Genomic DNA, 12,123 nt, shown 5'->3' on the forward strand with positions numbered 1-12,123 from the left:
ATGCGAGCGATTTTTCAAAATCTGATCATGGTGGAAATCTCCAGAAGGGTGCTAGGGACCCCTTAGGTCCTCTCCACACCTTCCCAACCTCCTGCAAACACCCACTCCATTTCCTTTTGCCAATAAACCTCTACACAGTCACAAATAGCTAAAACACATGCATAATAATTCTGCATAAAATTGCTCAAAAATACAAAAAGATTATTTTTCCATATTTTCCTTCAGAAGTAGCTTAAGCACATGCATTTTACCTTTTCAAGATTCAATGGCATCTAGTTTAGTAGTTTACATCTCTTTTCTTGCACAAGTAGGGTTAGTCGGTAAAACTACAGTTTGCTAGGGTTTACGTTTCCAACTTTCATATTCTTTTTGCAAGTAAACTAGCCTCTTTTGAGTTAGATTTCATCCATCACAGTTAAAAACTTCTTCTAAGATCTCATAGAAGTTGGCTTAAGCTCCTAGAGAACTTGCGCCAACTGATCAAGTGACAGCCTGCAGTAAGAACTAATACTTATGCATATAGCATCGTCGCTTCCAAGTTTGTTACGAACTAACGGGTTGATAAAAGTAAAGTAGGGAGTCTCAAGAGTTGCAGCATCGTTGTTGCAATACTGGATCTCATCACACATCATGTCTAAACAATTGTTCATGTTTGCAAGTTTCTCGAGCTTCTTCTGTTAGTTGCAATAGTGTGGTCATACTGCGAATGGAATGTCTCCTCATACTTGTTGTTCTCCTGTCAATAAATCACTATTTTGCATATGGTGTTCTTGAATCCATAGTGTTAGTTTTGAATAGAAATAGATAATATGCATGCAAAAATTTCAATGAGAAAATCTTTTGTATACATGCAATACTAATATTTTGTCAAATCAACAAGTTATGGCAAAGTGCAGTGATTATGTCGCATGCTATCCCATAATGCATACATTTCTGCTTCCAATTGGAAAAGGGATTCCATGACCATAAAGCATATGAAAGGTGTTGTACTAACGGCAAAGCAAGGGAATGAACAATACAACAGTGAATGGACCAGAGTACACATATCAATGATAAGATAGTGAGAGTTATGGTTATAATGAGAGCAAAGTGTGTAAAGATAGTTATGAATAAGAGATAGGATGCTTTGGATTGATGATAAGTTACGCGCAAAAGAAAAAGGACAGCAATATGCTTTGCTGATGGTAATCTAGCTGAAAATGATGCGATTGATCAGAAAACAATTTCTCATGTGTAAAGGTTCAAAAAAGGGAAAAATTTAAGGAAATAACTTCTCTGATAAAAAGAAAGAATAAGAAAAGGGTATTATAGTAATATTTGATGATAATATATAACTTCAATACCATAAGCAGAGCCTCTGTTGCTAGTAGGCATCCATAGCCTCGACAAGGTTTCTTTTAACCTGTATGAGCCAAGATCCTCAATTTAAAAATGGAGAGTTCCAGTGCTGTTCTACAGAAGAGATCAGTGTGCTAGCATGGTAACCAGATGACCACACTACCATTCATTGGGATGTAGCAAAAGTGATCAGGCTGGCTCACGATGAGACCTCTTGTTCCAAGGATAATTTGGCTATCCAATGGATCATAACTCTGGTGTGGTGGTCATAATGGGAATGTCACTTTATTACAGCCTTATGAACCTGGTAGGCTAGCTCGTAATGTGACCCCCTATCCTCCATCTGTGATTAATTTTTTTTGTTATTACACATTTTTATGATAAAAAGAGGGAGGCTCAGTACTCCTTAAGAGCAGGGATGGTGGAAGAAGTTGAACATGTCAATAGAAAAAAAATAGACCCATGATCTCATTTATTATAGACAGAAAAGACTATAACCAGGAAGGGTGGAACCAGCATGGTATTAAGATGATCAATCAATATCATGTTCAACAGACAATAATGCAATAAAGTAGTATATAAATAATTGTGTCCCTTTTGAAAAGAATCTATCATCAAAAAATTGTCCTCTTAAAGATCATAATGTGAATGATATTAAATCGCTTCAATAGACTCCATAATTCTTGTCCTCATAAAAGTAGTGTACTTCATGCCATGAAAGGGAATTAATGAAATGTGGTTGAGATGAACTAAGAATAATCCCACAAGAGGAAGGAAGGGTTGTTCTTGAAAATACTCCCAAAGTGTTGTTCCCTGTAGGGAATAGCAAAGAAAAATACATGCAAATGTGATTTTTCCTATAGGGAATAACGAAGAAAATGCACGCCAAAAAGTGTTGTTCTCTATAGGGAAAAACAAAAATACACACAAAAAAAGTGTTGTTCCTTAAGAGGAATAGCAAAAAGATGCATGCGAAAAAGTGTTGTTCCTTAAAATGAACAGCAAAAAATACACCCAAAAAAAATGTTGTTCCTTAAGAGGAACAACAAAAAAAAGTGCATGCAAAAAGGTGTTGTTCCTTAAAAAGGAACAGCAAAAAAATGCGAAAGTTTTGTTCCTTTGAAAAGGAACAACAAAAATGCGAAAGTGTTGTTCTTTTAAAAAGGAACAACAAAAATGCGAAAGTGTTGTTCCTTTGAAAAGGAACAACAAAAATGCAGAAGTGTTGTTCCTTTGAAAAGGAACAGCAAAAATGCAAAAGTGTTGTTTCTTTGAAAAGGAACATCAAAAATGCGAAAGTGTCGTTTCTTTGAAAAAGAATAGCAAAAATGCAGAAGTGTTGTTCCTTTGAAAATGAACAACAAAAATGCGAAAGTGTTGTTCCTTTGAAAGGAACAACAGAAATGCGAAAATGTTGTTCCTTTCAAAGGAACAACAAAAATGCAAAAATGTTGTTCCTTTGAAAGGAACAACAAAAATGTGAAAGTGTTGTTCCTTCGAAAAGAACAACATAAATGTGAAGATGTTGTTCGTTTGAAAAGAACAACAAAAATGCAAAAATGTGGTTCCTTTGAAAAGAACAACATAAATGTGAAAGTGTTGTTCCTTTTAAAGGAACAACAAAAATGTACAATCATACGAAAGTGTTGTTTCTTTGAAAGGAACAGCAAAAATATAAAGTGCGCAGAACTGTTGTTCCTAAAGAGGGACGGCTGCTGTTCCTTTAGAGGAACAACAGTTGTTCCTTTAAAAAGAACAGCACAACAAATGCAGGCACGCAAAAAACGAATTAGTTGTTCACTGCATTGATGCTGAGGATGGGTTACAATTTGAAGGAAGAAACACCTAAAACACAAAAATATAAGAGAAATTAGAAAAGAAACAGCATTTTATTTAAAAATAGTATGTAAATAAATAAATTAAGTTACAATAGCTATGATGTTATTTCTTAAGGCAAGGAAAAAAATGATCTCTTTGGAAAAATGTATTGGCAGCAGTGACATGACATGAATCTTCAACTGGAAATAAATTCTTCATTTCTTGTGTTATGAATCCATTGGGTAATGAGTTGGATGAAATTCCCTTGTTTCATTAAAATTTCTTTCAAGAATCACTTATCCATAAATTGACCTTCTTTATTCTCTTAGGACCTGCAAAAAAACGAGTGTCTACCTACAATAAAACATTAAATCATGGAGAAAGAGAGGTGATCAGGCTCCCTTAATCCAAGAATTATGCAAAAAAACAACAATTAGTTACTCTATATAACAAATCCACTGAGAAAATAACGAAGTAAAATTTAGCTGTCACCTGCGGGAGAGCAGTGGTCGACCATACTAACCATCACTGTTTTAATCACAACTTCGTTGTTTTTTGTCCAAATTGAGTGATTCCAAAGCCATATGAGAGCTAGTTCAAAGTTATATCTATAATAGAAACAGGTTTTAAAAATTCAATGATATGATATGTCAATTTTTCTTAGAACAACCTGCATAACAGAGTCATTTTCGATTACCCCACTTAGAATAATAGTGGTTATTTTAAGCATAGATTTTTCGTTTGTTGTCAAATTAAAATGATTCAAATTGGAAATGAAATTAGATTCATTTATTTATCTCAAGTAGAAACATTTTTTTAAGAAAATAAGAATTGATAGGTCAAATACTCTAAGGAACAGCCGGAAAAATATAGTTTTACAAGCTCTGATTTACGATAGATAGTCAGTATTTTGATCATAACTTCCTCATACAATATCAAAAATGAGTGATTAAAATTGCCTTGTAAACTAGATTCATAGGGGAATATACCATAGAAGCATGTTTTCAAAATATAGTCATTTAGGCCTTCGAAAATTGATTGTCCCAACTCTATTCCTCAACTGCCTACTAGACACCTTATCAAGTTTTGGTTATAACTTTTTAGTTTCAAATCAAAATTGAGTGATTCAAATTGGGTTGGAAAGTAGACATCAAGGGATACTTAGGATAGAAACAGATTTTCAAAATATAGTCATTTAGGCCTCCAAAAACTGACTATCCCAACTATGTTTTCAGAAATTTCATCAAGCCCACAAGCCAAAAAATATGATATTCAAGAATTTTTTTTTTCAAATTGGTGATAAAAATGAATATGAGTGTTTTTAGAACTATTATTTCCATTATAATTCATCTAAATACACAAATGGATTAAAACATTTATCACCACTGTTGATTTTCATAGCGTATTCCAACAAAAACATTATTCTTACATTGAAAATAAAATGTGTTTATTTTATTTCCTTATTTATTTTATTTTCTACGCTAACCTATTTTGATTTTAAAAATGAATATGATTACGTATAAGAGTACTTCCAGTGGAACCACTTTCGAAATAAGGCTTCAAGTATGCACATACCCAAATTTGAAAAATGCATGTTAATAAATATTAGGGTATGAGAAGCCAACTTCCCTTGAAAGGATGGTGTCAAAAATTGTTGAAGTATGGAGTGATGCTGCAAACAAATGATGGAGTGAAACCAATATTCAATATATCCTTTAATTTCTTGATTTCCCATAGCCATCATATCATGAAGTTCTTGAGCTTTTAAATGACTTGTTGATGCAAACTAGAAGAAACCTCATTTTCTTCCATAACTCCTATAATTTTTGAATTTGAAACCTTCTGAATCTCATTGTAAGTTTTCTCCAATGGCGCATATGAGATAGAATGGGTGGGAAGGGTGGGTAAATTTTGTAGTTAAACACTGTAAGCATGTTGTACTAGTTTATTGTGGTGAGGGTGTGGAAGGAGCTGAGCAGGAAATTGCATACGGAATGGAGCATTTTGATGATGTTGTTGATTGGGTTGAGTGGATGATTTTGATAGGCAAGAAAGATGTTGTGGAAGAGTTGGTGAAGAATATGGAGGATGTGTTTGTGCTACAGGATGAGGGAGAGTAGTCATGCAATCATAAGATGAACCATGCCAAACTTGTAGACAAGATTGGTGGTGGTTATATTGAGATTGACATGGCTACCCTAAAACATTAGTATTCCATAATGGATTATGCAAGTAAGAGAATGGAGAAGAAGTATTTTGAACCATACCTATAGGCCATGATTTCCATGGTTTTGACGTTGTTTCAGCTTCCTCATCTTTTTGATATGCTACTTCCATCCTAGATAAGAAAGAACAACTATCTACGCGATGCTCCTTTTAGTAATGAGGGAAAAACCCTTCTTCAATTTCTTGATTTCTGTGAACCTACAAAACATCCAATTTTGCATTTAGAGAGCTAATAAAATCAACTTCAAAATTTTCAAATAAAACATTGATTTCAACTCTTATGTCTCCTATTCTTGTAGTAGATTTGGAGAAAAAATAACAAACATCTCTAGAATTCTTAACAGGCTTGGAGATTCCTCTTGAGTACTTTATGCACAATTCATAAACATCATCATATGATAACTGAAAAACATCACCTTTTCCTATCAGATTTAAGAGTTCTAAAAATTCATCTTTGATTCCTTTGAGTAGGAGTGTTTTTAAGATCTCCTTTTTCAAATGCTTATGCTTTGATTTTTGAAGGTTGTAATGAAATCGCTCTACATGGTCCTCCAAGCTTTCATCTTCCCCTTGTATCATATTGAAAATATCTTCATTGGATTTGCAGTAGCCTTGGTACTTATTCAAGAATACTTTCTTCATGTCCTCCCATGTTTGGATGCAGTTCCCACCTAGGCTCATGAACCATCAGAGAGCTATTCCTTTTAGAGTAAGAGGAAACACTTTCAATCTTTGATTGTTAGTACAATAATCATATCCTCTACAAAGTATTTCAAACTCAAATAAGAATGTATCTAGATCTCCATTTGTCAAACCATGAAAATTTGGTAGAGAAGATGGGGGGGTTATGTGCATTTGTGTCACTCCTCCTAGATCTTTGATAGGAAATTCAAAAGTAGAAATGTGAGCCATTTCTTACCATAATAGAAGATGTTCTTCATGTGTTTATTTGAGGCTCCTTCTTCAAATGTTCCTGTCAATTGGTTAGTGAAATGGGTGGTACTTAAATCACCACTTGAGTGAAATCATGTGATTTTTTTTTCAAAATTTCTAATTTTTTTTCATCATTCACATAGAAATTCAAACATCTATTTCTACCCTAAGTTATTTAACAATTCTGTTGGAAAGCAGGCGGAGGAGCAGGGCTTTTACATGCTCCGTATGCAGGTTCTTACCTTCCATTTTTAATATCCAATTCTCTCCTAACAGGCACTCATCAGATGCACACTACTCCTTAGAAATGGCTACACTCTCCCCAGAAATGACGCGAAAATGTTGATTGATGAAAGGTGTCCCTTTAACTCCTAATTATCTTCACATTAATTGTCAACCTGTTAGTGCTTGAAATTTCACCTCAGGCTGAAAAAGGTAAACTCCAAGTCAACATCAAACCACTTAGCCTCGTAGCTAGCCATATGGGGCAGGAGAGGGCTCTCTCCGGTCTATCTTGGTAAAGATCTTCAACAGGCAAGAAAACCAATAAGGAAACACTGATTTTAGGCTAGTAAACTGATAAAAAGGTTTGAATTGGGAAGTTTTAGGATTTTGGTGGAAAATCTGGGAAAGGCAATTTTGGGTGCGGGATTGGACACAGTTTTTGCAGGGGGTTCTTTGGGGAAAGGTAGGAGATTGTATTGATGCCTTTGAATTAAGTGAATGGATAGGAATGAATGGTGCGGGGCTAAAGAGAGCAAGAAACCTTCAAGAGTTCTCTTTAGACAGATGAAAACATAAATATTAAGCAAACTTAAAAGCAGAGCATGGCAATCATGAATTCTACTTTAACACTTCATTTGCCTAATTTTCAGAAGGAAAAGTAAGGAGATGATTCACATAACAAACTTACAAGTACAAAGAGAAACACACCATCAATACATGTAACCACAGGAATCCCAAAAAGGACTGCAAAACCCTGGTCTTTCTTCCTTTGCCAAAATTGCAGAGATACAATGAGTAATACAATAGAGCTTTCTCCCTCAAGAGTCCAACCATGAAAATGACCAAGAAAGTACATAATATAGGCAATATAACATCTTTCCTTGCCTCTAGGGGTCAATCTCACTATCCTAGGAGCTGTTTCAACCAATTCTAAACTAAGCACTGAAAACTAGGCAGTCAAAACAACTTGCCTCTATAAGCCAGGAAACCAATTCATTCATTAAATTTTTTCCTATCTCATGAATGAATCTTCTAGAAGAGATAAATAAGTGTCAAAATATCATAAAATTACATCATTTACAACAAGGAGGATCAAAATCTACTCCAAAAAGTCAAATCCAGTCAAAACTACGTTTTGCTGAGCTGTAGGTGAATTTCTGTGAAACTGCCCAACACATCGCGCCCTGATCCTGAACGCGTCGCGCGCCTTTGGAGCTGCGTTTGAGGCACTTCCAGGTGCCCAAATGAGGCAAAAGTGGGCTTGTTGGAAAGGTCTGGATGTTTGATTTCCAACCCAAGTCGAATTTCTGAATTTGGTGGCCATTTTCCCCTCCAAAATTGCAATCTCTGAAGAATGCTTCCTGTGTGTCAAAAAGGTGGCAGAAAGTCATGTTTTGCTTGTTTTTTGACCTTCTGGAGGCTCAAAATTTGATGAAATCTCTTGGTAATTGCTGAGAAGGTGTATCTTTGCATGAAAAATCCAAAAATGCTGAGTTTTCCCGAAATGGAGTTGCCCATCGAAAGGGTCAAGCGCGGCGCGCAACGTGTTGGTGGAGAAAACTTGTTTTTTGCCCAAAAATTAACAAGTGACCCAAAAATGCTCAAATATTTTTGAAATTTGTGCTGGATTTAAGTCATTTAGCATCATGCTCCTTCAAGGAAGCCTCAGCCAAGATGTGGAGGGGATCGGGCCTTTTCCTTCATTTTAGTGCTTTGGCCAACCGTCTTTGGAGCACCTTCATTCTTGCTTTGCATACGTGCATTCGGGCCCAATAGTGGTTCTTCATGTTCTTGAGCAGGTCCTTATCTTTTTGGCCTTGGCCAGCAACCTCTCCAAATGAGCATTGACCTGGAGAAGCATATCCTCTCGCTCAACGGGTACCAAATCACCGGGTCTCTTACGATCCAAGTTGCGTTCTTCATGGATCCTCCGCAACTCATCAAGAGTGTGCTCATCTTCAAGTTGCTTGTTGCGCTGCTCTAAGTAGGTGATTGTCCAATTTTCCATTTCCAATCTTTGCTGCAATGAGTCATTTTCAGCCCTTAGGTGCTGGATGATCTCCTTTGGCTCTAGGCTAGGAGAACTGATATCAAGGTCAACAACATCTACGCCTGGATCACCTGATGGCCCCTCATCAATATTGGGCTTCTTGCCTCTCTCCTGTACCTGTGCTGCTGTCGGAAGCGAGGCCCCTTCCACCTGGTGTGGCGATAACACTCGTAGTGATGATGAAGAAGGTGAGACCCCTTCCACCTGGTGTGGAGAAAATACTCGCCTAGCTGATGCAAATAAGGCCCTCTGGCCTTTCTGATATGTGACCCATGGAGGGGAGATGACATGTCTGGTCTCAGGAATATCATGTTGCTGTGAAGGCCCTCCCTCCTCATGAACAACCTCAGGGGGTGATGATGCTGGTGTTGTGAAAAAATCTCGAGAGATAAAATCCTCCCATGGGATACCCTGCTGAGCCAACTGATGTATGACCACAAGCTGGATCAAACCATAATGATAGATGCTCCTGTGTTGCTGTGCTAGGCTCTTTCTCTGCATCAAGGGCACCATCTTCTCAATATTCCGGCACATGAAAAATGGTATGTTCATCATCCGTACCTGTGTGAAATGCATCAACAAGCGAATATGGTACGAATACAAACATGAAAATCTGCCCTCACAGGTGAAATAGCGCATGATGAGCCTCATCAAGGGAGCATACTCATCCCTCAAAAATCTGAAAGGAAATACACCAGTCATGTACCTCATGTAGGCAGGTTTAATGTAGGGCTCATACTAAAATCTGTCCAATAGTTTGCGTTTGTTCCACTCTTCTCCCACATTGGGTATCCCTGTTGCTTGAGCAATAATTTCAGATGACAATATAAAATCCACCCCTGCAAGATTTACATACCCATCATGCAGATGCAAAACAAACAAGCGGACCAATTCCCTATGGTGCTGAATTTGAGAAATCCTCTCGCAAAATTCATAACATGAGAGGTGGCGGAAACATGTGACTGCAAGTGGACAAGCCTGCAAATACGTCAAAGAGGTGGGCTCCTCTATCACATGGTGAGCACTCTTACCACCCCTGTGAGGCCTACTTTGTACCTCAACCTCTGGTGTTGACTCACGGTCATCACTTTGCTCATAGTCGGTTTCGGTTTCTGACATGGTTTCAAGAGCAAAGTGGCTGAAATGTATTGCTGCTTCTGCTCAAAAATCTGTTGTTTTAATTGTTGAAATGTTGTTTCAAGGGGACAAATAACACAAGGGAGATGTCAGGGAGGGGAGACTTTTAAGGGAAATTAGGGAAAATATATGAAATAGGGAATTAAGGGAAGGAATCATGACATATACACCATCACACAATTATAATTTGTAAGGGTTTTATGGGAGATAGGGTTTAGGGTTATATTATTGATTTTTAGGAATAGGGGTAGGGTTTTAGGGCTTTTGGTATTTTTGGTAGGGGGATTAGGTAGAAATGATATGGGAGGTGGTAAAGGGATGTGGCGAAAAAGTGGGGGTGAAAAGGATGACCTTGAAAACAGCAAAACAAACCCTAGCTTTACTAGCACTTTGACATTCTTAAGCAAATACACATGGACTCCTCATTTGAAAATAATGGCTTTTAAATACATTCTCATGCTCTCTCAAGCTTTAGCAAACAATACATTTTGATGATTGGAGGCCTACCTGCAACCTTGAAGAAATTTGGGGTTGTTTTGCAGTTTACAGGCAATTTTTTGTGGATGAATTCCCAACACGTCGCGCGCAGGTCTGGACGGGATGCGCGCGGGCTCTGTCTGCAATTTCGCCCAATTTCTCTCCAAATCGATTTTCACTATTGCTTTGAGGCAAATGATGATCAAATGGAGGGAGGGAAGGGCTTTATAGGCTTGATTTAAATTAAATTCCCCTCAAACCCTCTTTCTAATGTTTATAACTTGGCACTTTTTCAAAATTTAAATGCTGCTGACTTTATGGTTTCCTTTTGTCCTGAAATTGGTTGAACTGATGCTTTTTCTTGAAAAAAATTTTGCAGGGATAGCTTCTGAGGAATCTTGGCAAAGGGGACCACGGCTGCATGCTGACTTTCGAAGAATTTTGAATTTTTACAACTTTTTACAAAGATGAGAAAATGACCTTGTCTTTAAAAACAGGGTTTTTAAATCCAAGGTAAAAATTAGTTGTACAAGATGAAATCTTTTGAAGAAATACTTTGATAGTCATCCCTCTAGCTTGCTGGGCATTTATTGACTTTTAAAGACATGACCTCAAAGACAAATTGGACCTAAACCCTAGACCTAGGACTTTTGACCTCAAGACAAGACAAGAAACCTTGAAAGAGTTTATTGACTGAAACAACTTAATCCAGCAGTGCCAAGAGGGGAATAAAGACACCAGCTCCTCCATCAGGGTTATGGCATGCCTAATGGAATGCAATGAGATGACACTAATGGGACACCTACTTATGCAAATGCAAAGAGCTTTGATCGCTGATGGCGGGCTACTAGACCGACTCTGACATTGGCTCCAATGGGGATGGTAGCTCCTTGGAGGTACCAAGAACCTTAGACCTCTGGGAGAGCAGACCAGTGCTTTTCAATCATTGGGAAATGGAGTCATTATTTACATATGTGACCCAAACCGTGACAGCTTTATTGACTTTAACAACTGACTGAAAATTGGACTAACTTTGACCCAAACTAACTCAACTTTTGGACAGAAAATGGACTGATAAAAACAACATAAAAAACTCACACCAACTAATCTCCATCTTCAGAATTATAGCCTTCACCGCGGGCCCCAGAGTAAAGATGAAAGATCAGTGCACACTTGCAGTGAAATATAAAGTAAAATGGTAATTACAATGATAATGGCTAGAGCAGAAAATGCTCAGACATGGTACCTTTTAAGCAGTCGGCCATTGACCGACCCTCCGAGACAATCATCACCATTCATTTCCTTGAGAAGAAAGGCATTTGGACCACGGTATGCTGCAATTTTGTAAGGACCTTTCCGTAAGTTATCAAACTTTCCATGTTTCCCTTTGTCTTCATTTCGGGCATCCCACCTCAAAACAACATCATCTATCTGGAAGTCATCCGGCTTTGCTTTTCTGTCATAGATTTTCTTTATGCGCTCTTGCAACTTAAGAGTATTTTGAAGAACCTCCTCCCATGTCTGCTGTAAATGAATCACTTGACTAATCCGCCTTTGCATTGGATCCTCCTCACCACCAACTTCCTGAAGCAACTTTGCTACCAGAATACTAAGTGAAGTAGGAAACACCGCATCTGTCCCGTAAACTAGTTCAAAGGGTGACATACCAATTGACTTTTTCTGACTTACACGATCAGCCCATAATGCATTTACTAACTGTTTGTGCCAGCTCTTCTTATTGTTTTCCAGCAATTTCTTTATGATGTTTACCAAAGATTTATTCGAAGATTCAACCAGCCCATTTCCTTGCGGATGATAAGCGGTTGAATGCCCCAAGCTGATGTTATATTTGTAGCAAAAGTCAACCATCTTCTTTGATTTAAATGCTGCTGCATTATCTGTAATCAACTTATGTGGAC

Source organism: Pinus tabuliformis, chromosome 8 (genome assembly GCF_031772625.1).
Source record: "Pinus tabuliformis cultivar Carrire ecotype Pingquan chromosome 8, CPIR1, whole genome shotgun sequence".
NCBI classification, from domain to species: Eukaryota; Viridiplantae; Streptophyta; class Pinopsida; order Pinales; family Pinaceae; genus Pinus; species Pinus tabuliformis.